This window comes from Hylobates moloch, unplaced genomic scaffold, assembly GCF_009828535.3.
Source record: "Hylobates moloch isolate HMO894 unplaced genomic scaffold, HMol_V3 SCAFFOLD_24, whole genome shotgun sequence".
Taxonomy (NCBI): domain Eukaryota; kingdom Metazoa; phylum Chordata; class Mammalia; order Primates; family Hylobatidae; genus Hylobates; species Hylobates moloch.
Window position 1 is genome coordinate 7272187 of NW_026652299.1, and position 23894 is coordinate 7296080.

The 23894-nt window shown below is 40.6% G+C and overlaps 1 protein-coding gene and 2 long non-coding RNA genes across 6 annotated transcripts in view; 1 reads left to right on the forward strand and 2 right to left on the reverse strand.

Annotated features, from left to right (window-relative positions):
- Window positions 1-19637, reverse strand: part of LOC116462910 (uncharacterized) — a 58996-nt gene extending 39359 nt beyond the window's left edge. The window contains exon 1 of the long non-coding RNA XR_004246503.1: window positions 19579-19637. This is a non-coding gene — a long non-coding RNA (uncharacterized LOC116462910). The remainder of the gene's footprint in view (window positions 1-19578) is intronic.
- A 1549-nt stretch (window positions 19638-21186) lies between these two features.
- On the reverse strand, window positions 21187-23868 carry LOC131382422 (uncharacterized). The gene is made up of 5 exons (XR_009211890.1): window positions 23739-23868; window positions 22946-23315; window positions 22661-22770; window positions 21417-21568; window positions 21187-21312 (listed from the first exon to the last, which is right to left on the reverse strand). It is a non-coding gene; the product is annotated as an uncharacterized LOC131382422 (long non-coding RNA).
- The window catches only part of ZEB2 (zinc finger E-box binding homeobox 2), a 136916-nt gene continuing 134477 nt past the window's right edge, over window positions 21456-23894 (forward strand). For 3 of the 4 annotated variants that reach the window (XM_058434316.1, XM_032145747.2, XM_032145744.2), the window contains exon 1: window positions 21456-21588. The gene's annotated coding sequence lies outside the window, so the exon portion shown is untranslated. Of the gene's footprint in view, window positions 21589-23136; window positions 23229-23894 lie in introns of those variants that run through there. The other variant, XM_032145745.2, reaches the window with a different exon arrangement.

Sequence of the window (23894 nt, forward strand, 5' to 3'; positions counted from 1 at the left end):
TGCTACCACAGAGATGTAGCATGCATATGAAAAAAATGCAGAAATCCTGAATGAAGGAGACGAAGGGATGGAAGAGGGGAGATGTGACAGTTAAAGGGTACAGTGTTTTTCTGCACATTCCTCTGCATTTAAAACCTTTTGGTCATCTTCCGTGGGATCATCTAACCATAAAGAATGCTATTTTATACAATGCTTGGCAGAGCAGTTGTTAGGAAGAGGAGTCTTGCAAATTGCTTCATTGAAGCTAAAAATCATTAAGGAGTAGACTGAAGCATGCTCTTTATTGAGACCTCCTCGAGAGAGTTCAGAAGTCACAGTCCACAAATTTAAAACTAACAAAATACCTGCAGAATTCTTCTAATTGTGAGACACACAAGACTACAATAACTCAGTGTAGTTCACTTTTTTTCTACTATAGACTGGACAATAGATACGGCTTAGGCTTCAGAGATTTGGGGGAGCATTCAAGGTGCCAGATTCAGGATGTATCTTACTGTGTGTCTGGCAAGCAAGTACTTGAGAGAAAAACGTTTAGAAGAGAATAGGTTTGATTTTCAAAGCTTTTTCAGCTTTTTAAAAAGAATAAATAAATAAATACATAAACCTTCAAGTATCTGAGCTTGGAAACAATTTAAAAGAAAAAAACAATGCATGGGTTATATTTCTCCTTAGTCACCAAGGTGGTGACACCTGAACATGGGCTTTTAGAACAACAAAGCAAAATTCTTAATGCTGATGTAACACTTACAATGTTTGGGTTCCCAGGGTCTGAAGAGTATGCAGACCAAAAAGTCAAGCACATTTCAGAGGCAAATTGTTTGTATTTTTAAATATGTGTTTGTACCTGTTTTCCTGGAGCTGAGCAGATTCACAAGACATGGGATTCCCAGGGCTAAAACCAGTAAAGTTCAGGGTGAGTAGAGGGCAAGTTGGTCACTCTTTGTGTTTGTCAATAAAAGACTAGAACTGATGTGTAATGTCAACACACACATCAGATCAATACATATATATTGAAATAATTTTAAAATAATACCATTCAAAAAATTAAAATGCAAAATATTCAGCTAAACTATACATTAATTATTTATCAGTTCTCCCCAGCATTCTTTAATTATTTCCACTTCCTTGATGCCAATCAAATTAAAGGAAGTTTTCAAGTGTATTTTTTAATCAGAAGGACCCAGATTCTAGCTAAGAACTCACCCCAAGCGCATTGGCCCACCACCATTTGGAAAGTTTTTTAAAAATAAATTTTCATATAAAATCATTTCTATATTCTTTTCTAATAATTCACATCAAATTTACATTAACCTGCAACATTGATATGATTAAGGAAATAAAAATATTATCTGGAATATGGCTTTAACCCAACCTAAATTAAAACACCAGATCATCTTCTTTATTACATCAATTAGGCTTAGCATTTTCTCCTTGCTAAGAGACTTGCTAATAAGACTAATATCATAAAAGGAAAGTTTTTATATTTACCCACCTTAATCACTATCCACCTACTTCTTCATATCTTTATGAAAAATTAGAATATAGATTAGCAAAAGAACAGTTGTTTCTATATTCACTGTAGGTATATTTGTTTTCTCAGTTAATTACTTCCAAATTTCTAATTATGTCTGCTGTAAATACTTTATTATAAAGTATTTCTACATAATTAATTAAGAAGTAGTGATAATGTAGGACTACTTCATCCAGAGAACTACAGACATATGGGAAATACTGTGAATTACCAAATAAGTCCATTGAGTGAAACATAAAGTAAAAATGAATTTAAGAGACAGCTAGACATGTTTATGTAGGCAAAAGGGGTTGGAAGATATGCTGACAACACAAAGAGGTGTGTTGCAATAAACTTGAAGGGGACAGGCCATTGGGCCAACCATCCCTTTTCTATACAGGAATTCCTTGTGTTCTCATTAGTGTCTCACATATGGACAGCTGCGTTATTAAAATTTGGCCGTAAATTTGAGTCAACGAAAGAGTCTGTTGTCTCCATTTTTTTCTTCCTTTACATATTCAATACACAAACACATATAGGCAAAAGTTTCAACTTTTGTTCAGGGAAGTATTTTATGTCCAGATGTCAGATTTTTGTGACTCATGGCCAAGGACGAGGGAAGGGCTTTGTGAACAAGCTTGTTCTGATCATGTCCACCTCGGACAAGTACATGTTCATGGCACCTCACTTGCATAAATACAACATTCTAAACTGTCCTTTCAATGGTCACCTTTAGTACTGAGTCAGGCCTGAGGTTTCTATGGCAGAGTTTCTTTGGAGAGAAAATGTTTTAAGGGTTAGAGAAAAAGGTCAGTTCTTTTCATTCCTTTATCTTTTCTGATATCTTGAAATATGTCATCAGAAAATATTTCGGAGTGGATTGGTTAGACGCCAAGAGTTTCACTCACCCTTTTAGTTGTTGCCATTTTACATTTCTTGTTTCAGGAACTGGTTGAGCTTTTGAACGCATTCACATTTAATTTCTATGATGTGGGCATAACCTGCATCTGACTATAAACACCCAACACCTGCATTAGCACTCTGCAACTAACAAGCACTTGGATCCCCACTGTCTCATTTGCTCTAAATCACAAACCTATTAGGGTGGCACTATTATCTTTTACTTATAGATTAGCAACTGAGGCCCACAGAAGCTAAGTGACTTGGCCACATTTACTTGCTCAAGTGATAAGTGGCCAAGTTAAAACTGCCTGGCTCCGTCTTTATTAAAATACACCTGAAAACACAGATATGCGAGTGAATAAATTTCCATTTTTATGTGATTTTTTAAAATAAAGTTGGGCAGAAAGATAAACAATGAGCTTACGTCTATTAGGTCCATTTCGAAACACTCCCAATCCATTACACAGTAAGAACATAGGCATGTATACTATTTAGTTCTTTTAAGAAAATAGTAAAGATGCCGGGCGCGGTGGCTCAAGCCTGTAATCCCAGCACTTTGGGAGGCTGAGGCGGGCGGATCACAAGGTCAGGAATTCAAGACCAGCCTGACCAACATGGTGAAACCCTGTTTCTACTAAAAACACAAAAATTAGCCGGGCGTGGTGGTGTGGGCCTGTAATCCCAGCTACTCAGGAAGCTGAGGCTTGAACCCGGGGGGTGGAGGTTGCAGTGAGCCGAGATTGCACCACTGCACTCCAGCCTAGGCGACAGAGTGAGACTCTGCCTCAAAAAAAAAAAGAAAATAGTAAAGATGATGCTGGTCATGGTGGCTCACGCCTATAGTCCCAGCACTTTGGGAGGCTGAGGAGAGTGGATTGCTTGAGCCCAGGTCTTCGAGACCAGCTTGGGCATCATGGGGAAACTTGATCTCTACAAAAAATACAAAAATTAGCTGGGTTTGTTGGCATTTGCCTGTAGTCCCAGCCACTCCAGAGGCGAAGATGGGAGGATCGCTCGAGCCCGGGAGTCAAGGCTGCAGTGAACTGTGATTGTACCACTGCACTCCAGCCTGCACGACAGAGTAAGACCCTATCTCAAAAAAAAAAAAAGAAAGAAAAAGAAAAGGAAAAAATAGTAAAGATGATTAAGAAAAAAATTAATATAGTCACTAGTTAATGACTTCTTTATACTTCTGTTATCACTTTTGTATTTTGGTTACAAAAATGTACAAATACTAGTGTCAATAAGTAAATCAAAATACTGAAGTTATTTGTTTATATTTATTTTAATTTTAAGCATCATAACCTTTCACAGCAGAAACTCAGACCCTACCTATAATATATTTTAATGAGCTGACAATTACTGAAAATAATATTCTCCCAACAAAAGTCAAATTCACATTCAAAAGCTATTAATAGCACTTGTTGCCAACAGATGCCTTATTCAATATTTGGGCATAACAGAACGGGGATACGAACATGATAGAGAGAGGGGCAGTGGTGGCAGGAAGAGGGGGATGAGGAGTGAGAAAGAGACTGCTGCACTGAGCCTGACATCTAAGAAGATGTCAGGGACCCTAAAGCCCCTAAGGAGCAGCCCCAAACCCCCAATCCCTTCCGACATACTCATTGTATCTGCTGTGGGGCCCGTTTTGCACTCTGATTCTCTCATGGAATTATGCCCTGGCCTGAACCCCACCCAGTTTGAGGCTGCTCCCCGGATAATCTGTCTAGTCCTTGCCAATCTTCTCCTATTAAGAGTTAGAGCCTGTTCATGAGACCCCCCAGCTGATTGGGGTCCTATTCTAATTGAGGGAGGCCCTGCAGCAAATACGAGACATTGCCTCATACTGGCAAGGCTCCTGCCCACCAATATGAGCCCTTGGGTACTGAGGTCAGCCTCTTGAGAGCTTTGTTCACCAAAGCCCTTTAGCTATTATCATTGAAACATTGGCCTTTCTCCTTGTAGCTCTGATACCAGGCTTTATCCTCTCTCTCTTCCAGCCTACTCTGAGGTCCCAATATGCCTTTACCCCAGCCTAGAAGGGTTATAACACGTCACAGGTGATTTAAACTAATTTCAGTGGTGGTTGATGGATTTCAAGGACCTGACCTCCTGTGCATTACGAAGATCTACTCTCACCTTCACTTTATTTTGTAGCTATCATTTGACTAGATGAGCCTGCCTTCTATACCCCCAACAGCATTCATCATACACAGTCTGTCTTCCCTACTAGCCTGCAAGGACCAAGTCTCTCTTGATTACTGTTTTATGCTATTCCCAGCAAAGAGGCCAGCACATAGGAGGGAATGAACCAGCTCTTGCTGGATGGATAAATATATGATACACACGTGCAATTGTCAAGTAACCACTAGCTTGGGAAAGTTAGTCCCATCACATACTTGAATTTATTAATCGGCTGATAATACCAATGCATTAGCCAGCACATTTACTTTACCTTCAAAATATTCATGCGTAGAAGCATATTTTGAAAAACTGTATAACCAACTTCCAGGGATAGAAAAGAAGATTATAAGTATCTTTCCATTCAGTTATTGCCTTACAGTATATGCAGAATTTATTTCGCATCTCTGCCCTCTCAAGAGTGAATTAAAGCACAATTATGTTAAATAATGTTTTTACCTACTACTTCACTTCTGTGAAATTTTTCTCTGTTCAAAAGAGCATTTGCTAAATTTGTTTTACAAAATTCTGAGTAAAGTGAAGTAAAAGCCTTTTACTGGGGGTAGTGTTACATTCAACAACAGAACCACAAAAAATATGTTTTGGGGGGGACTAACATTTATCAGAAAAAATTCTAGAAAATTACTGTGACAGCCGGGCGCTGTGGCCCACGCCTGTAATCCCAGCACTTTGTGAGGCCAAGGTGGGCAGATCACAGGGTCAGGAGTTCAAGCTGGCTAACATGGTGAAACCCCATCTCTACTAAAAATACAAAAATTAGCCAGGCATGGTGGCACATGCCTGGAATACCAGCTACTCAGGAGGCTGAGGCAGGAGAATTGCTTGAACTAGGAGGCAGAGTTTGCAGTGGGCTGAGATCATGCCACTGTACCCTAGCCTGGGCGACAGAGTGGTCTCTGTCCCCCCCCTCAAAAAAAAGAAAGAAAGAAAAGAAAAGAAAAGAAAGAAAATTACTGTAATGCATTCAGATAGTCTCATTATGCTTACTTAAAACTAAAAGAATTTAATTAATATATCACAAAAATGACGTATTTTTTTTTTAATGTTCAGTCTCTATAGGATCCCTGCTGCCCTACTCTCTTATTCCCAAATAAAGCCAAATAGTTTTCCAATTTCACTACCAAACTACTCTCTTGAACAACTCTATTTACAGTTTGGTATCTTTGGGTACCTAGGACAAGTAACAAACCAGTTATGAGAAAGAAAAGAAAAAAATAATTTCTTCAGGTTGCTCTCCGAAAACCAAGGCTTCCTTTCTATTATGTATTCACACATGGTTTCTCTGCATAAGGAACTGTGTCCGGACTAAACTGAGTCATAGGACTCTGGGTTCAATTTTTATTTAGACAGTGGCCCCGAATGACTGACCAGTCCTTTCAGCACTGTTTCCTTACCTGTCCCATAAGAATAATATTTACCCTTTATCGGTTTCACAAAGATGCCTCCACATCTGAAACATACTTGAGACTTCCAAAATGGCTTTGATTATTTTGTCTTACTCCATCAAAATCTTAAATCTCCTTTTTTTCCAAACTGGGCAAAATAGTATCTGCCAACCTTGAGGGTTTATTTTAAGGATTAAGTGAGCTCATGCATGTGAAAAAGCTTTGAAATTCTAAAATGTTTCACATGTAAAAGGTATTTTTATTTCAATACTTTTGCAAATGTATGTCTAAACTAAATGCGAATTATTCAAAAATCCAATGAGACAGTTCCCACTTTTGGTACTCCTATTAATATGAAGTGAGGGAATGCTATAGCCTTCCTGTGGTTGAATGCATTGTCAGTAAAACATGCCTGCATGTGGAGTTCTTTATTCAGTGATGAAAATTAATTTGTACCATGGTATTCATACTCAGTTCAAAAAGTATTTTTAAGTGTCCACTATGTGCCAGATACTTGCTAGGAGTTAGGGGTATACTGATGAAACTGACAATGTCTCTATCCTCAGAGAAGGTCATATTCTAGTTAAAAGAAGATATATAAACGAATAATTGGACACAGAAAGCCAGCCTGGGAACCAGGGGAAGATGGCATATGACCTGAGTTAAGGAGTGAACAGAAGTCAGTCACAGGAAGGGAGAAGGAAAGAACATTCCAGGCAGAGTAAATAGGATACGAAAGGTCCCTAACACTGGAAACAACATGCTTTGTTCACGAAAAAATACAAACAATATTACAGAAGTCGTATAAGCCATTTGAAGAATCGTGGGAGAGGAGGTTGAAGAAATGAAAATGTTCCACCTAAAAGGGCTTCATCATTAATCTAAGTGAAATAACTCAGGAATGGAAAACCAAATACTGTATGTTCTCACTTATAAGTGGGAGCTAAGGTGTAAGGATGCAAAAACATACAGAGTGATACAATGGACTTTGGGGATGCAGGGTGGGAGGTTAGGAGGTGAGTGAGGGATAAAAGACTACATACTGGGTACCATGTCCATTACTTGGGTAACAGGTGCACTAAAATCTCAGAATTCACCACTAAAGAACCAATCCATGTAACCAAAAACCACCTGTACCCCAAAAACTATTGAAATTAAAAACATTAAAAATAATTTTATAAAGGCACTATTTCAAGGCTTTAAAAAAAAGGTGAGGTGGCTCATATGCTTTGCTAAAGAACCTATAGTTTCTCCAGTTGGCTCTCTGCTTCTCACACTGTGCAAATCAAACCTTAGGGACAAACAGGATTAACATGACCCAGCTTCTTGGATTCTTGATTTTGCCCAACAGTATGGGAGATAAACAAGGTTGACGTTGAAGAACTATTGATTCAAAACAATCTTTGTAAACATTAAAATACCCATCCTTAGAATCACTTTGAGGAAAGATTTGAGAAACATAGCAGGTATGAAATGGAGAACCATTGATGGTTTTATTGTCAGCAGTGGCATGAGCAGAAATATGTTTTAGAGCAGTGGTCCCCAACCTTTTTGGCACCAGGGACCAGTTTCATGGAAGACAATGTTTCCACAGATGCAGGGATTGAGGGGATGGTTTTGGGATGATTCAAGAGCATTACATTTACTGTGCACTTTATTTCTCTTATTATTACATTGTAATATATAATTAAATAATTATACAACTCACCATAATGTAGAATCAGTGGGACCCCTGAGCTGGTATTCCTGCAACTAAATGGTCCCATCTGGGGGTGATGGGAGATAGTGACAGATCATCAGGCATTAGATTCTCATAGGGAGCTCACAACCTAGATCCCTCACATGTGCAGTTCACAATAGGGTTCACGCTCCTGTGAGAATCTACTGTCACTGCTGATCTGACAGGAGGCAGAGCTCAGGCAGTAATGCGTGCCTTGGGGAGCAGGTGTAAACACAGATGAAGCTTCGCTTGCCTGCCTCCCACTCACCTCCTGCTGTGTGGCCTGGTTCCTCAGGGGTCCGTGGCCTGGGGGTTAGGGAACCTTGTTTTAGAGCAATCACTCACTCTGGTGATGGTGTGGAGAACAGATGTGAGGAGGAAAGAGTGAAAACAGGAAGGCCAGTTAGGTGGCGGGCACAGCCTTCCAGGAAAGAGATGACGAGTAGCTAAAGTAGGGTAGGGAGTGTTGGAGGACAGCAATGCTTTAAGAAACAAACAGAGGTATGCTGCTTAGCCATATGGAGTGCTTGAATGTGGAAGTAAAGGAAAAGAGAGGAGACATGGATACACCCAGAGTTGGGGTTGGGAAGACTGGCTAGACTCTGGTGCCACTGAACAAGTTGGAGTATATTGGAGAAATAAAAAGTTAGAACAAGATTATGACTTTAGCTTTGAAAATGTAAACTTCTACATGCCATGGAACTCCAGGTGAAGATGCTGAGAATTTATCCTGATAGCCTTCTCTGATTCTCTTAGTGAAAAATCACAGGCATTTGCAAGGTAGTCAGAATTAGATGGACATTTTGCTTTTCTTCTTTCCAACTTTCAGTGGCCATCTCCAGAGTTCATACATGGCCTAGACTCAGCTCCTTCACTGTTTTCTCTGATGTCTGTCAACCCATGACAAGCAGTAATTACCTGAGTGTGGTTTTCTCAGAGAAGTCTTGACGCTCTAGTTCTGTATCATTCCCTGGATTTTAAGCTTTTCAACAGCAATGCCGTGTGTCACTGACAATATGGACTGCTCATAAATAAATAACCTAGAAGAAAATTCATTATCATATCATCCATCAATCTCTTAGCCTCCTGAGTCCCTATTTTTGAACTTTATTTCACCTCTAACAATATCTTTATGAATTCAAATCTAGCTCCTGGTCTCCCAGTTGTAATAAAACAGATATGGATCTCAGGTGGAGAGTAAGCATCAGCAACAGATGAACTCACAAGACAAAAATCTTATGTCCCTATTTTCCTGTTTTCATTCGAATGTCCCAGTAATAAAATCAGGAAAAAATGTAGCAAAAACATATCAGCCAAATGGTTTTAAAATTTCAAAAGAAGCTGTAAATATGGTCCTTTTTAGAAGATCAGGTTCTAACTAGAGTAGGAGGAAGGGTAGCATTTGTTCTGATGAAGCAGTTTTTAAATTCTTGTCAGTGATTTGAAGAGAGATAACTGATGTATGTTGAAGAAGCCTGTGAGATTTTTAAATAGTTCGGACGCTACGGGGAGCATTTTTTTCTTAAACCAATGTACTCAGAAGTGTTGGCAAGATTTTATTTGAACGTAGCAGTGCTTATGTGAGGAAGTTATTTTGAATTACCCTAGTATAAATATGTATGACTTTATTTGTATTGAAAATTTCCTTTGCAAGTGAGCGAATGAGGAACTGTTATATATCTATATTGCTTTGTAAATGATTTAGGTATTTCATTTTGGAAATAAAATATCATACCCAGAATTCAAAAATAATATCAGAATTCTGTTTGTACCCACAGGTGATTCTTGCACCTATGTTCATACCTTTTAACTTTAATTTGCCATGTAGAACAAATGGTATCTGTTATCTTAAGTCTGGCTTTTTTATAGCATTTATGCATACATATATTCATTCACTCATTCATCAGACATTTACACAGCTCCTCTCATGAACCAAGCACTATGGTAGGTACTGGTCATGTAATAATAGTATTGAACTGTCCTTTGTCATAACATAGTTCAGGTAAACATTCCATTTCCTCCAGGCAATATTCTGTAAAACAGTGAAATTTTCAAATCTTAGGGTCGTATCTTATTATTTAAAGGCTAAGCATGTTGAAGGCTGTGAACAAGCCTAGCATTGAAAGTATATTCCTTCTAAATACAGAGTATCAAAAGAAAGGTAAGAAGAAGTGAGGGCCCCAAGAAATAAGGCCAAAAACAGAGGGGAGCAAAAAGAGGGTGGGAAGGGTATTGGAGAAAGCATTAAAATCAGGGCTCAAACTTTCCCCTTAATACCTTTGGACAACCAGTTGTTCTACATGAAAATGAAGCTGCTAGCAAGAAAATCATCCAACCCATTATCTGTAGAGCCTGTCCATTTACTTATAGAAGGAAAAACAAAACAAAACTCATCTTCTCTGTTTTCCTTCTTTAGCTATTGTGTGGGATTGGAGGGGAAAGGGATCATTTATCCTAAATTACTACTTCACCTTGCCTTCATAAGCAACACACCTCTTCTAGTTCATTCCATTCTCTCCTTATGATTTCTTTCCTTTATCAGAGAAAACCTATTATATTTTCATGTGTTTACTTAAAAACAAACTACCAGAAGGCTCATCAGAGTCATTTATTTAAAGAATGAAACAAACATACACATGCAGCTCTGTGTTTGCTCCTTCAATTCTTTTTTACGCTGTGTATAAAAGTGACACAAAAAAAGAGGAATAAAATAGTTTGTGTTAAATAATGTAATCAAGTAAGTAAGTCTGCAAAAAGGAGGGTGTAGGGTCTTAAGTACCCATGGTCCCTGCCTGCTACCCTCATCTGTCCTCATTCCTATCTCAAGTTGTAAGTTTTCAGTAGATCAGTTTATATCTCCCTAAAGCTTCTAAATGAATGACAGATACCACAAACAGCAACAAATATTACTATATAATAGGCACTGTTCCAGGGGGTTGCAAAAGAGACATCAGTGACAAATCACCTTCCTTTGTCTAATAAATTACTATTTGGAGATCATAAATGAAGCAATAGTTTAAAATTTTCCAAGTGACGATGCTTTGCGTTAATATCATAAAAGCATTACTGTACCTCAAATTCAAAGTCTGAGGTGATTTCAAATGACATTCACAAGCATGTTTCACCTAACCCCGAAAATTTTCTTCAACCGTGCAAGAATCCTCCTTGGGAGAAGCAAAACTTGAATGTAGATCATCTTTAGGCTGTAACAAAGCTGTAACAAATAATATTTCAATATCCCATAGAGCTACGTGACAGTAGGTAATAATATAACTCAGGACTATACTGATTTCTCTAAACTGAAATTCCAAATTCTTAGAAGACAGATAAATTAAACTTTAAAACGACAGGGTTTTAATTTTTCCTTCTTGTTTTAAAACACCAAATATTTTCTGTGAACTTTCAGCTTTGTTCTTTCCCTCTTGTCTAGAAGGGTGCTAGCTGAGTGCCAAGAACAACAGGTAAGCCAGCTTCCCTCAACCCAGAAAAATTATGCCTTTGCCACAGGAGCCATACTTATGCTTCCACAATGGCCAGGGAAAAACCTAATGGGAACAGATTTTTTTGCATGTGTAGCAAAGTTAGTTCCAGAGAGAGAGAAAGAAGCCTGGTTTGCACTGTAGCAGAACCACTGGAACAATATGCTCCCTGTGTCCACGGCCCAATCCTTCCTGGACACCCTCCTTTCTAGGGCACAGGGTAGCACAGTCACATACACAGTAGATCATGCCAGGACCTGCTGACACAACCCTACTCCCAAATTTGCAGGCAGGAGAGTGAAGCAATGTCTGTACTCTATACATAGTCTTACTTTTTTCTTTTCTTTTTTAAAGTAGCTGTTTCAGCATTCAACTGGGGGCAAGAAGGGTTGGGGGGTGGAAAAAGATAGTGCAGGCAAACTTTCTCAGTGCTATTCCATCCCTCTATGTGTCCCCACTCCTTCATGCCTCTGAAGTTATGGCAAGACTAGGTAAAGAGTTTTGAACAATGTTGAGACCCTCTTATATTTACCCTGAACAAATAGGATTTTGACACTTCTTGACCACACTCAGCTGCCTGCAAGAGTGCTTCCTCCTATAGCAAGTCACATCGGGAGAATTCGCTGAAAAAAGGTTTTTTCCTTACAATTGCAAATGAAAGTATAAAATATATCACCAAATTTTAAAGTGTGCATATGTCCTCATCTCAGCTGTTGACATCATATTTATAATCATGAGCACGCCAGGTTTTCTACAACTTAAGAAATTCTATGAGCATATTACTTTTCCAACTTTATCAGTAAACATTGATTTCTGTATAATGCAGAAACCAGTTAAATTATTTCTGGCTGGGTGCAGTGGCTCACGCCTGTAATCCCAGCACTTTGGGAGGCCAACGTGGATGGATCACCTGAGGTCAGGAGTTCGAGACCAGCCTGGCCAACATGGTGAAACCCCGTCTCTACTAAAAATACAAACAATTAGCTGGGTGTGGTGGCAGGTGCCTGTAATCCCAGCTACTCTGGAGGCTGAGGCAGGAGAATCACTGGAACCTGGGAAGCGGAGCTGGCAATGAGCCGAGACCGTGCCACTGCACTCCATCCTGGGTGACAGAGCAAGACTCCATCTCAAAAAAAAAAAAAAAAGTAGCAATAAAATCATTACAAAAATAAAATAAAATAAACAACACCTAAAAGACATGTTACATCCACTCTGGTTTTCCATAATTTAACTTCATGTATTTTTCAGGTAATTCATGGTAGTAGGAATTACTATTGATTGATACACCTGCTCTGTGCCAGACATTTTGTATACAGTCATATTTTCTTTACCACAACCGGCTTGAATCTAAGTACTCCTTTACCTATTTTTTTTTTTTTTTTTGGAGACAGGGTCTCGCTCTGTTGCCCAGCCTGGAGTGCATGGAGTGCAGTGGCACAATCTCGGCTCCCTGCAACCTCCGCCTCCTGGGTTCAAGCGATTCTCCTTCCTCAGCTTCCCGAGTAGCTAGGATTACAGGCATGCACCACCACGCTGGGCTGGCTAATTTTTGTATTTTTAGTAGAGATGGGGTTTCACCTTGCTGGCCAGGGTGATCTCGAACTCCCGACCTGGTGATCTGCCCGCCTTGGTCTTCCAAAGTGCTGGGATTACAGTCGTGAGCCACTGCACCCAGCTTCTTTGCCTATTTTAAAAATAAGGTTCACATGGGTAAAATTACTTGTCCTCAATACACAATTAGTATTTACCAAGCAGGGAGCCACATCCAGTTTATCTAATTCCAAAACCTGTATCTTTGTCACTATAATATGCTAACACTGAGGATCTAGTGTCAAATATACTAATGTCCAGTTTCCAGTCAACAAGTGCTAAAAGAAGTTGTATAAGAAATAAAAACGATTCCGCGACATCTCTGGACCATGATGTCTCCTTCATCACTAACTTGTCCTGTGCCTGGGCCCAATGTTGGAGCCAGTTGAGGTAGCAAGAACCTCCCATGGGAGCTTTTCCTAAGTCGGGTGCCTGCGAGAAGAGACTGGACCAGAAAATACACTTTATCTGGGAAGCCAGAGGCACCAAAGCCAGAGAAACTTTGGCTCAAGGACTTGAGCGAATATTGTAACTGGAAAAATGAGCCTAAGTGTTAGGTCCAAAAGGCAAAATAAGCCATACATGGAAAAACAAGGGCCAATCACAGCATCCAGGAGGCCTGGAAATGGGTCACAAAGCAATGTGCAGAGCGGGTGGGCACAAGTGGTTCAGAAACACATCTGGGAAAGGTAAAAAGATGTTGGATGTCACATGAATGTGGTGTTGGCCCTGGGGGTGGACCTGGCAGATTCAAAAGCCCACCAAGAACCAGATGCTTGAATTCTGGGGAGTCACTGACTCTCCCTAGGCCACAATTTTCTCAACTAATAAAGTGGACCCACTTGTAACCCCTTCAGATCTGCTATCAGAATTAAATGATACGTGAAAGGATTTAGCATTGTGCCAAGCCTAGAAAAGCAGGGTTTTTTTTTTTCTTAGCTATTATTACTTTATATTTGTGATTGCCATGGAGATGATAATAATTTTTGGGAGTAAAGTTTTTATATTTAAGTACCTGAAAGAACCCTGAAAAAATAATTCACCCTTAGAATGGTACAAAATTAAAACTGAGTACAGAACAAAGTTTATAGTTTGAGCCTTTTAACAGAATAAAGCATATTAAAGAAGACCTTGAAGCAAGCATGAAGTAATTTCCAGGTCACTAGACAATTTGCAGGTGCAAACCATTTCTAGTCCCATTGTCAGAGGGAGAAAAAAGGTACAGGTCACACCCAGTCCCCTATGCTGATGTCCAAATGTCTGGTTTGGCAGTTTTGACCTAAAAGGAGCATGGAATGGATGTTTTCAAAATAGAAACAATTAACAGATCCTTTAAGAACTACAGATATAAGTGTTTTCAGAAGTCTTAAAGAAAACAAGAACAACAAAAAACTATCAGTGTTAGTATTACATCACAATAGTTTTTCCCCCTAGCGTTTGCATTGATTTTTCCGTTTTACATCAAAAAGAAAATCTGACCTCGTGGACATTTAAGAGACTAGGGAATTTCATTTTCCACTTAATACACTGATTTTCTTCACCACTCTAGGTACTTGAAATTAGCGCAAACCCCAGGATAGCTACAATTCCAAAAGGGAATGCTCAGTTCATTATGAATGGTCTTAAAGCAAATAGTGCTCTGACAGCCAAATTCCTGGTCTTCAAATTTGTAAGTTTGCCCTTTTTTTCACAAGTCTTACTCAAGACCGCTTCTGAGCTTTTGCACATTTAACCCTTACACTCAAAGACAATATGTTACTAAAGAGCATGGGAAACTTGAAGTTCATACATTTGGACTAAATTCCTTTTCAAAAGAATTCTAATATTTATAACCAAATTATGACCATATTGAATACACTAAATTAACTGCTGAACTAACAGAAAGGAAATACAGTATTTATTTTCACTTCTGTGGCTATGCATCCTTTGAACAGTTCGAAAGAATCATAAACCAGCCATAAATCCTAAAATGCTTTTCATTTTCTTTCTTCACATAACACAGCACTGATTTTTCAATAAAAAAAGATACTGTAAATAGTTATTTTTAATAATCAAAATTAATTAGTACCATCTTTAGTTGATCTGCATATTTGTTCAACCTTTCATTATAATAATAAAGCTACAATATAGTGAAGTTTTATGCATTACTTCATTCAATTCTCAATAAAACCCCAAGGGATAGCATTATTAGGGAACCCACACCGGAGATTAAAAATAAAACAAGCTTATAGGTGACTGCTTATAATCACACAGGTAGTCATCTGCAGGGCTAGTATTCAAAATAAATATTAATACTTTGGACTTTAACTGGCACAGGAGAATAAAAATATCAGGGATATGCTTACTTAATCATTTTTAATAATTTAAATCAGCCCATATATTAGTAAGTAAAAGATAAAAAAAGATCCTAAATACCAGGCCTGAGTTATTTGTCAATTGCTGCAATTTTCCACTTTTAGACTTGAATTAATAGACATAACTAAAAATTTAAATGACAAAACTCCAATAAGAAAACATAGTGCATAATTAGTGCACATCTCTGGATTTGGGGAGGAGAGTGACTTGATTTTACATAGAGTATTTTTTTTTTATTTTTTTGAGTATTGTTTTTCCCAATTAATTGTAGTCTACCACATATTTGTATGTGATTGCCTCATAAATGGTTTACAAATTGTTAAGAAGTTTATGGACATCTAGAAAGAATATTACAGCTCAATAAACTTTTACAAGTGTAGAAGAGAAATTTTAGATTAAAATGTGACTTTGTTTCTTCATCCTGAGAGAATGAATTTTTAAAAAACACATTTAAAATCAAGCATTAGATATGCAAATATGTGTTCAGATCAGAGATACCAAAATTATTCAAATGATTAATTATTCATCATAAAATGTCAATTAATAATTATGAAGCAGAAAAGGCATCTTTCTAATGCATCTTTATTTTTCTTGGCCTAAAAAGGGCTAAATATACATGTTCAATTGACTTCTATCAAGTTTTAAAAATTCAACAAAGTAAACAAATTGTAAACAAGTGCAAACTCTGAATTTTAATGAGAACAACAAATATGCCCAAAGTGAAGGGAAGAGCAAAAAATAATAATAAAGAAAACAAAACAAAAACAGTTATGTTCATGACATATGCCACCTCGTGCTCACTCACCTGCTATGTAACGGACAGTAACCTAGCCTAGCCAAGAAAATAACCCAACAACCCAAGTTGTGAATTTGCTTAGTAATGTGCAAACTACGTGACATGATGATGTTTCTCTCTGAATTGATCAATCTTTGTTGGGGTTCAGGAGGAGTGCTTTGGGAATTTTTTACCCTTTCCAAATAGTCATCAGAAGAAAAGCGCAGTTTAAGTTTCATAAAATTACCTATTGTAATGTCTAAAGTCTGTTAACAAATTAAGCACTACTAAAATATGGCTGTAAACAAACTTTTTCACATTGCCTTAATTCTAAAGAATGCTTCTATGCCGAGCATTATGCATTTTTTCCAGGAAGAGCATATCTATTATATCTTGTCTTTTAAAATTATCAGTCTGAGCTGATGTGATAATATAGAAGAATAAACCATTATGGTCACTGAAATATTGATTTATTTTATTTTTATTATTATTATTTTACTTTTCACTGACACCTGGTGAACTTGTCGTCTCTGAGACCCGGGGAGTTATTTTAGTCAGGGTGTCCCTGCCCTCTTGCTGGTAGATTAATTACACATTAAACGTTCTGTTTCCAAAACGAAATGATAAATCTGGACACATAAAAGAGGCACAAAAAGAATCACAGCGAGGGAGAAGAGTTGATGTTAAGAAAGAAAACAAGAAATTGCAAAAGGGAGATATCAGATAGAAAGGAGAACGTAGGAAATGCAACTGGGAAAGAATTTCAAGAAAATAAGGATAAAGGGCAGGGAGGGCTGAAAGGAGGGCCAGAGGGAGGAAAAGCAGGAGGGAGATTTTTGGTTTTCAATTCCCTGGTGAGGCTGCTGGCGTCCGCGCCCTCAACGCCCCAGCCTTCCAAGTTGAGGCGAAAGTCACCTCCTCGGGCCTGTGTCGCATTCAACTTACTCCAAGTTTTCTGGTGACTCCTACAGGGCCCCTTTCCGTCCCCCCCCCCCCCCGCCCGCTCCCCGCCCCCCCCCCCCCCCCCGCCTTAGTGAGATTGACAGTCGCGTGGAGGAGGCTTTTCCAGGCACAGCCTTTCTCATGGTAATCAGCCCCCAGCATCACCTCCCGGCCGCGGCTGCGCCCGCTCGGAGCGCGGCTCGCGGACCCCGGGGACCGGAAACAGGGCGGCGGGCGGGGAGCAGGCGAGCGAGCCAGGTCAGCTGACCGGGCGGCGGGCGGGGGTCGCGGGATCCCGGGCGGGGACAGGTCTGGGGGAGGGCGGTCTGGTGGGAGGAGGCCGAACACCGCCCCCCCCCGCAACGCGCTCCTCCGCCTGTGCAGCGGGGCCCTTCCTGGAGATCAAATGCAGGGACCGAAGCTGGCGGCGGGGGTTGGTGCGGGGTGTGGGGGGGGTGGTGGCAGAGCGCGCGGAAAATTGGGGACAACAACCAGACCTGTTTAGCATCAATAAATTAAGATGCTCATTTGGGTCCTGAAGTTTGCTGGTTCCTGTCAGTGGAGACGTTGGCAAAAGCCCTGAAGCCGAGATTCAGCCTTTACTTCAAAAAAATAAAATAAAATCAACCCCTCAGCTGGCCGCCCTGCTGGGGCCAGGTGACGTGCGAGATTCCACAGCCTGCGGGTCTCGCAGCAGGGATGTTAGGGACGGTCTGAGCTTCTCTGGTCCTGTTTTGGTTTTGTTTGAAAGGGCTTCTCAGAGAGATGCTCCTGATTTTTTTTTTTTTTTTAATAGACTTTCCCCTCCTATCCTAGGCTCAACTCCGAATGGATTGGATTGCGAGTCTGCACGTGAGAAAACCGTTTGGCTTGGCTTGGACCCCTGCCGCCCCCACCCCCTCCACACACACCCAATCCAGGGGTACCCTTTATCACCCTTTGCTTGCAACTCCAAAAGAAGTTGCCCACCTCCTGAGTCACAACACAAGGTCGAATAATTCCTCTAGATGAAAGATCAGTTCCATTTCAAAACGAGAATAGGTTCCTTTTTTTATTTTCTCCACATGGTACAAAATAAACAGAATTTGCTTTAAAAAAAAATCATTAGCTGTGGCCAAATTCGAATTCCTTCTACAGCCTGTGTGTTCAAGGGCAGAAATATTGTATCTCTTCGGGCATCTGGGCCGCCAAGCTGAGCGGGGGGAGGGGGGAGCGGCTGTGAAAGTTGAGGAAATTGACAGACTGAGAGGTGAATGGGGGGACAGGCACCAGGTCCTGGCTGGAGGGAATTGGAAAACAAAAGTGCATCCTTCTCATCCTGCCTGGGTGGAGGGAATCCTGAGGGAGGCAGTTTGTTTTGCCCATGGAAACCCTAAATAATTATTTTTCCCCTTTCAATGTTGATTGCAATATTATTTCACATTTCTGTGTATCTGTTGTTTTAATCTCTTTCGTTTGCGCTAATCTCGAAGTGGATTATTAGTGGGGAAGGCAGAGAAGGAGAGATTCATTTGCAGGACTTATTTTGCTGTGTGAGGAGCCGAAAGCCAGCAGCCCCCAGTCCTCTCTCGACTTTTCTCTGCGTCCTGCGCTCCTGCATCCTCCTGATCCCACGATCCCCATTGCCCCCGACCTGGCCCTCGGACTGAGGGAGTGTTCGGAACAAATTTATATTCTGGCTTCCTCCCGACCCCATCACCTCTGCCACGTTGAGAACTCTCTCGGCCAAATGCCTGGGGAGCGGCGTGCCAGTCAGGAAGCAGGGGCAAGGCAACCTAGCCGCAGCGCTCACCCCTCGCGGAGACCCTTCCCGTGCCACCATCCAAACATCTACCTTCATGGGAACCTGGAAGACTGCTTTTTCACCCCAAACCAAATACTGGCCAGTCGGAACTCCCAGTGCTAAATGTTGGGGACTGCCTCCTGCCACTTGAGCAATTACTGAATCCAGGGTAATCAGATGATTAGGTGTTTTTAATGGAAATACTTAGGTTTTTTTTTTTTTTTTTTTTAAGTCAGATCCTAAGTAACCTGACATTTAATATACATAATAAAGACAAGTGTTTTGTTAGCTATTCGACTGGATCCTTTGACCTGAGGTTATGCTTGTGTGTGTGTCTGGGCTGTAAGCCTCCAGTGGCTACCTGGGTGCCTGAAGAGGAGTGTTGCCTGGAATCACTCTATGCAAAGGGCTCCTTCTTCCTTAGGAGTGGTAGAAGGGTGGCTGTAAAGCAAACGTCTAGAGAAAGCTGGACTCCAATCTTTTAAATTAAAAAAGAGGAAAAAAAGGAAGAGGAAGAAAAATGGACATGAACAGTGGTGCTAAATCTCAGAAGAGGAACTTGATAAGTCACACATATATTTAGTATAGATATATAATAATGAAATAAATGTAAAATATAAAATTAAGAATGTGCCTGACCCATGTTGAAAATCTTTGATTTTATTTAGTAAGAATTTTTAAGCTGAAGATCCTGAATGCCTTTCTTCTACAGATACTTTATCTGTGATGGGGTGGGGAGAGAGTTAATTTATCCAGCAGCTATTTTCATTATAATAAATACTTAAATGAGGAAAGAGGTGAGTAACCAACTGTGAAAATCTACTTTCTTGCATCCTAGAACAAGATCTAGCTGTGGTCTGCTAGGTAGTTATTAACCACCTCCCCCACCCCCCGCAAAAAAAAAAAAAATACAAAATACAAAGACGTGTACCTCTGGGAGTGTGGATGTGGCAACCCATGTGGTGGCTTGTCCCTCCTTTGAGTGCAATTGCCAGTGACTCTTGCATTCAAAGTCTTGCTTTAGGCACACATTCAAAGCACAGTTCAAAGCAGTTTATCTTAATATAGTGTTGGATCAGGGTATTATTTGTTTCAGATTTCATCAGACTGGAAACAGGAGGGTGTAACGTATTTAACAATATGAAAGCTTAAAAATTGGTCTGAGGCAGCTCTCTGGTCCTCTTAACACCTCCACCTTTACCTTTCCGAAGAATCCTAAATGCTGTGAGACTAGAAGTTTATTTGTGCTCTGAGGTTCTCAAGCACTTTCACTCTTTAGGAAAAAAAAAAACAAAGTCTCACAGTTATTTAAGAAATTGAGCCTGAACCATCCGAGGATAGGAGATTTCTTCCTTTTCCGATAAATGCCTGTGCTCAGCATCCTCAAATTTGGCTGTCTTTATTTACTTCTATATTAGTTCCAATTATGTGCAGTGTAAACCAGCTTTTTGATTAACAAAACAGCAGAGCATTGGTTAAGAACACTTAAACTTCAAAAAAATTCCCCTGGGAAGTGGGCTCTGAATTGGTTAATAATGTGCAGTACTTGCTAAATTGCTGACTTCCAGATGTGGAAAATATCTTTCTTGTTTAGGACCTATGTAACCTGATTGGATTACGACAGAAGCGTCACGTTGGAAGCTTTTGAGTGATTATTTAATTAACCATACAGTAGAAAGCTGTATTCTCCAGGAAATCCCTTCCATATTTGCATAACCAATCCCTTCAGAGCAAAGGTGGAGTCTTTTCTTTTTAATTTTACTTTAATTGTAATACCAAAAAATATATACTCCAAAACTTAGACCCCATGCCGTTTAATATCATGCTCTCCCTTCCCTGCTAAGTTTCTCTATCTATGGCCTTTCCCTTTTCTCCTCCTGCTTCCCTACACACTCTCCCTTACTTTGTAGTCAGGTCTCCCCGAGGTGTAGAGAGATTCAGAGATCGGCCAACCGAGTGTTCTATGTTAATTTACTTAGAGACCCTTTATTAAAATGCCAAACTACTTTTTAATATTGGGATCCAGACCAGAAATTCATCATGCACACACCCTAATACACATGCCCTAAGATGCAGCTCCCATGCAGCATTTTTTTTTTTTTCTGGCTCTGGTACCTAAAAAGAAAAAAATAATAATAAGAGAAAGGACAGAGAATTTTGTTCCAGAAGCTGTGCTGAGATAGCTACACAATTTGATGTGCATCTCAAATCTAGTCATTAGAGATATCTGTATAAGAAGAGACTATCTGGATTGAGGACCCGGGATCTTTCCCTTTAACTTTCGCCCCTTGGAGTTCTCCAGTTCTGTGAATGGTGTGCACCGTTTTCCGCCCTGTACTCTGTAGGATTTAGTGATGAGGATAATGATGCCAAAGGCTTGACGGGCGGGGGGGGAGAGGGGGGGGGGGGGGGAGGGGGGGGGGAAGGGAGGGAGGGGGGGGGGAGGCGAAGGCGAAAGGGAGGGAGAGGAGGAAGGGAGGGAGGTGGAATTTCATTTCTTCCACTAAAGCGTTTGCGGAGACTTCAAGGTATAATCTATCCCAGATCCTTTCCCAGAGAGAAACTTGGCGATCACGTTTTCACATGATGCTCACGCTCAGGGCGCTTCAATTATCCCTCCCCACAAAGATAGGTGGCGCGTGTTTCAGGGTCTCTCGTCTCTCTCCTACAGAAAAGAAAAAGAAAAAAATGTCATTAGAAGAGGCGTAACACGTCAGTCCGTCCCCAGGTTTGTGTTTCCTGGAGTGGCCGAAAGAGATCAGTTCTAACCTGCTCCGCAGGAATAACGGTCCTGCCTCCCGACACTCTTGGCGAGGTTTTTGTACAGTTTGCTCCGGGAGCTGTTTCTTCGCTTCCACCTTTTTCTCCCCCACACTTCGCGGCTTCTTCATGCTTTTTCTTCTCACCATTTCTGGCCAAAACTACAAACAAGACTTCGCAGGTAGGTTTTTTTTCCTCCCCTTTTCTCTCTTTTTATCCCTTTTTGGTGTGCTCGTCCTCCGTCCTCCTTTTCTAATTTTCTCATTTTGAGTGGGGATGTGAGTCTGAAGTGAGAAGGGGTGTCCGTGGGTAGGAATTTCAGGTGGGTTTAGCTCCTTTATGGCAAGCTTTTCTCAAGAGTGGCTTCTTCGCTCTCACACTCACACTCTCTCTCCTTGCTTTTCTCTCCTTTCTCCCTCCCCCAAATAATTTCCCCTGTACCTGTCCATTCAGGTAACCAAAGGTGCCCTTTGCTATCCAGCCCAGGAAAAGTTTTATTGAGAATTATATGGCTGGAATAAAAACTCAGCAAGGGGAGAGGTCCTGCTCTATTTTCGCATCTAGTTCCAATTCATTATATTCAGCAATTAGGACTTGGCAAATACCTGTTAATAATTACAAAACTTGGTCAGTTACAGACCTACAAATTCGGGGGCAAGTCTTTCTCTTAGACATGGCAGTTCATCCTCTCCCACCGAGAAGGCTGTTTTCTAAGCAGAAAGTTGTCTGTTTTTGTCTGCTTAGCGAGTTTCATTTCTTTATTTCATTCTTTGTGTGTGTATGTGTGTGAAGTAACACCTCACTTCTGTGATTATAAATAAAGAAGTGAAAGTCCTCATGGAACTTGAGTCGTTTACCAAAGTGGAGGGGGGGCACTACAGCTGGGAAGAAAACTGCTGTCAGGGTATCAGGGTTTTAAATTAGGATAACTTTTAAAATTATATTTTTAATGGCAAAGTAATATAGACATGGATTTAATAGAAGACACATACACACATATATCCCATTCCATACTTTGGCACTGAAAAGTCGAGAGAGAGATAGCAGGAGTTCCCAGGAACAGTGATGAGCCCGGCTAACATGAATGTGTTTATCTCCCACCTACTGATATATTTTACATGCTCCCCCTGTAATGATGAAGGCAAGATTACTAACTCCAGACTTAGGAGTAACAGGCAAAGATAAAGTTTACAGCACAAATGCCCTGTCTCTCTCTCACACACACACACATGCCCATAAAACTAGCAACTTACTTTATTAAGCATGTATTTATATGCAGTCGTGTGTTTCAGGATGAATATAGACAGGCCAGCTGTTTCATCCCAGACACTTGTGTGACCATTTCTTTATTTCAGGATTTCCCCTAACAATTTCAAATCAATAGAACAAGGAAAGAAATGATAAAATGTGTCAAACTTAAAAGTCTCCTACTGTGTATGCCTAGGTAAATTTAAGGTGCTTTCTAAAATATCCACTTCCCCTTCTCTCTGCCCCCCTCCCTTCACCCTCTCAGCAAATGTGTGGAAACTGATACTCACTTTCCAGGTTTTCTGCAAAGCTTCTAGCACAGGAGACAATAGGTGCTGGGCGTGGGGACTGAGTGTGCCCGGCAGAGAAAGGGTTAATGGCCCTTGTGTTACAGTTTGCATCTGTTACATCTTTTATAGCCCCCTGTTTAAACTAATCCTCGAGGCACAGCATCTTCCCAACCTCCACCGAGTTTTCAGGATTCTCCTCCTCTCCTGCCTGCCTCCGAGGTTCCCCTTCTCCAAGTTTTGACAGTTTCAACTGAAAAAATGCAGCGCCTCTCTCGATTTTTAGGTACAAAAGTTTCGAAGCCAGAAAGGATACGATCATTTAGTAGAGCTTAAAAGTATTGCCGTAGTGGTTGGACTTTCTCTTTCCTTTCTTAAGGGAAAAAAAAAATTCTACTGGAACTATTTAAGGGAACCAGTGTGGGGGAGCATGTGTGTGAGTGAGGTGGGGGGAAATACTTAAGTAAATATTGTCAAAGTGGCGGGGGGGGGGAGTGGGGTAAAGGACAATGTCCAAAGAGACTTATAATTATATTTATCATTGCGGCGTAAAACGGGAAATCTTAATTTGGGGGCGAGAGTGGGGGGAGGAAGAGACGGTGCCTCGATAAACTCCAAAAGGGGAGGGGAGGGGGCGCTGGGCGAGTGGGCTTCCTATAATTACTATTATCAATTTGCCCGAGTGTGCTTCATCCAGGGGCTGTTTCGCGTTGTTTGTTTGTTTGTTTGTTTCCTCTGGGAATTGGGGGGTGGGGGGATGAGAAAAGATGAGAGCGAAAAGAAAACCTCGCCTCACCCCAAGTTCCCGAGCCGGGGGCTGAGGACTTTTCGGAGGAAAGGGTCCGCCTAGCCCTGAGTCAAGCGGTCTTACTGTACCGCCGTGTGCATTCCCTCATACGGTCAGGAGTTATGACTCATTTTGAAGATGTAATTCTTGTCTCTCTGATCCCCT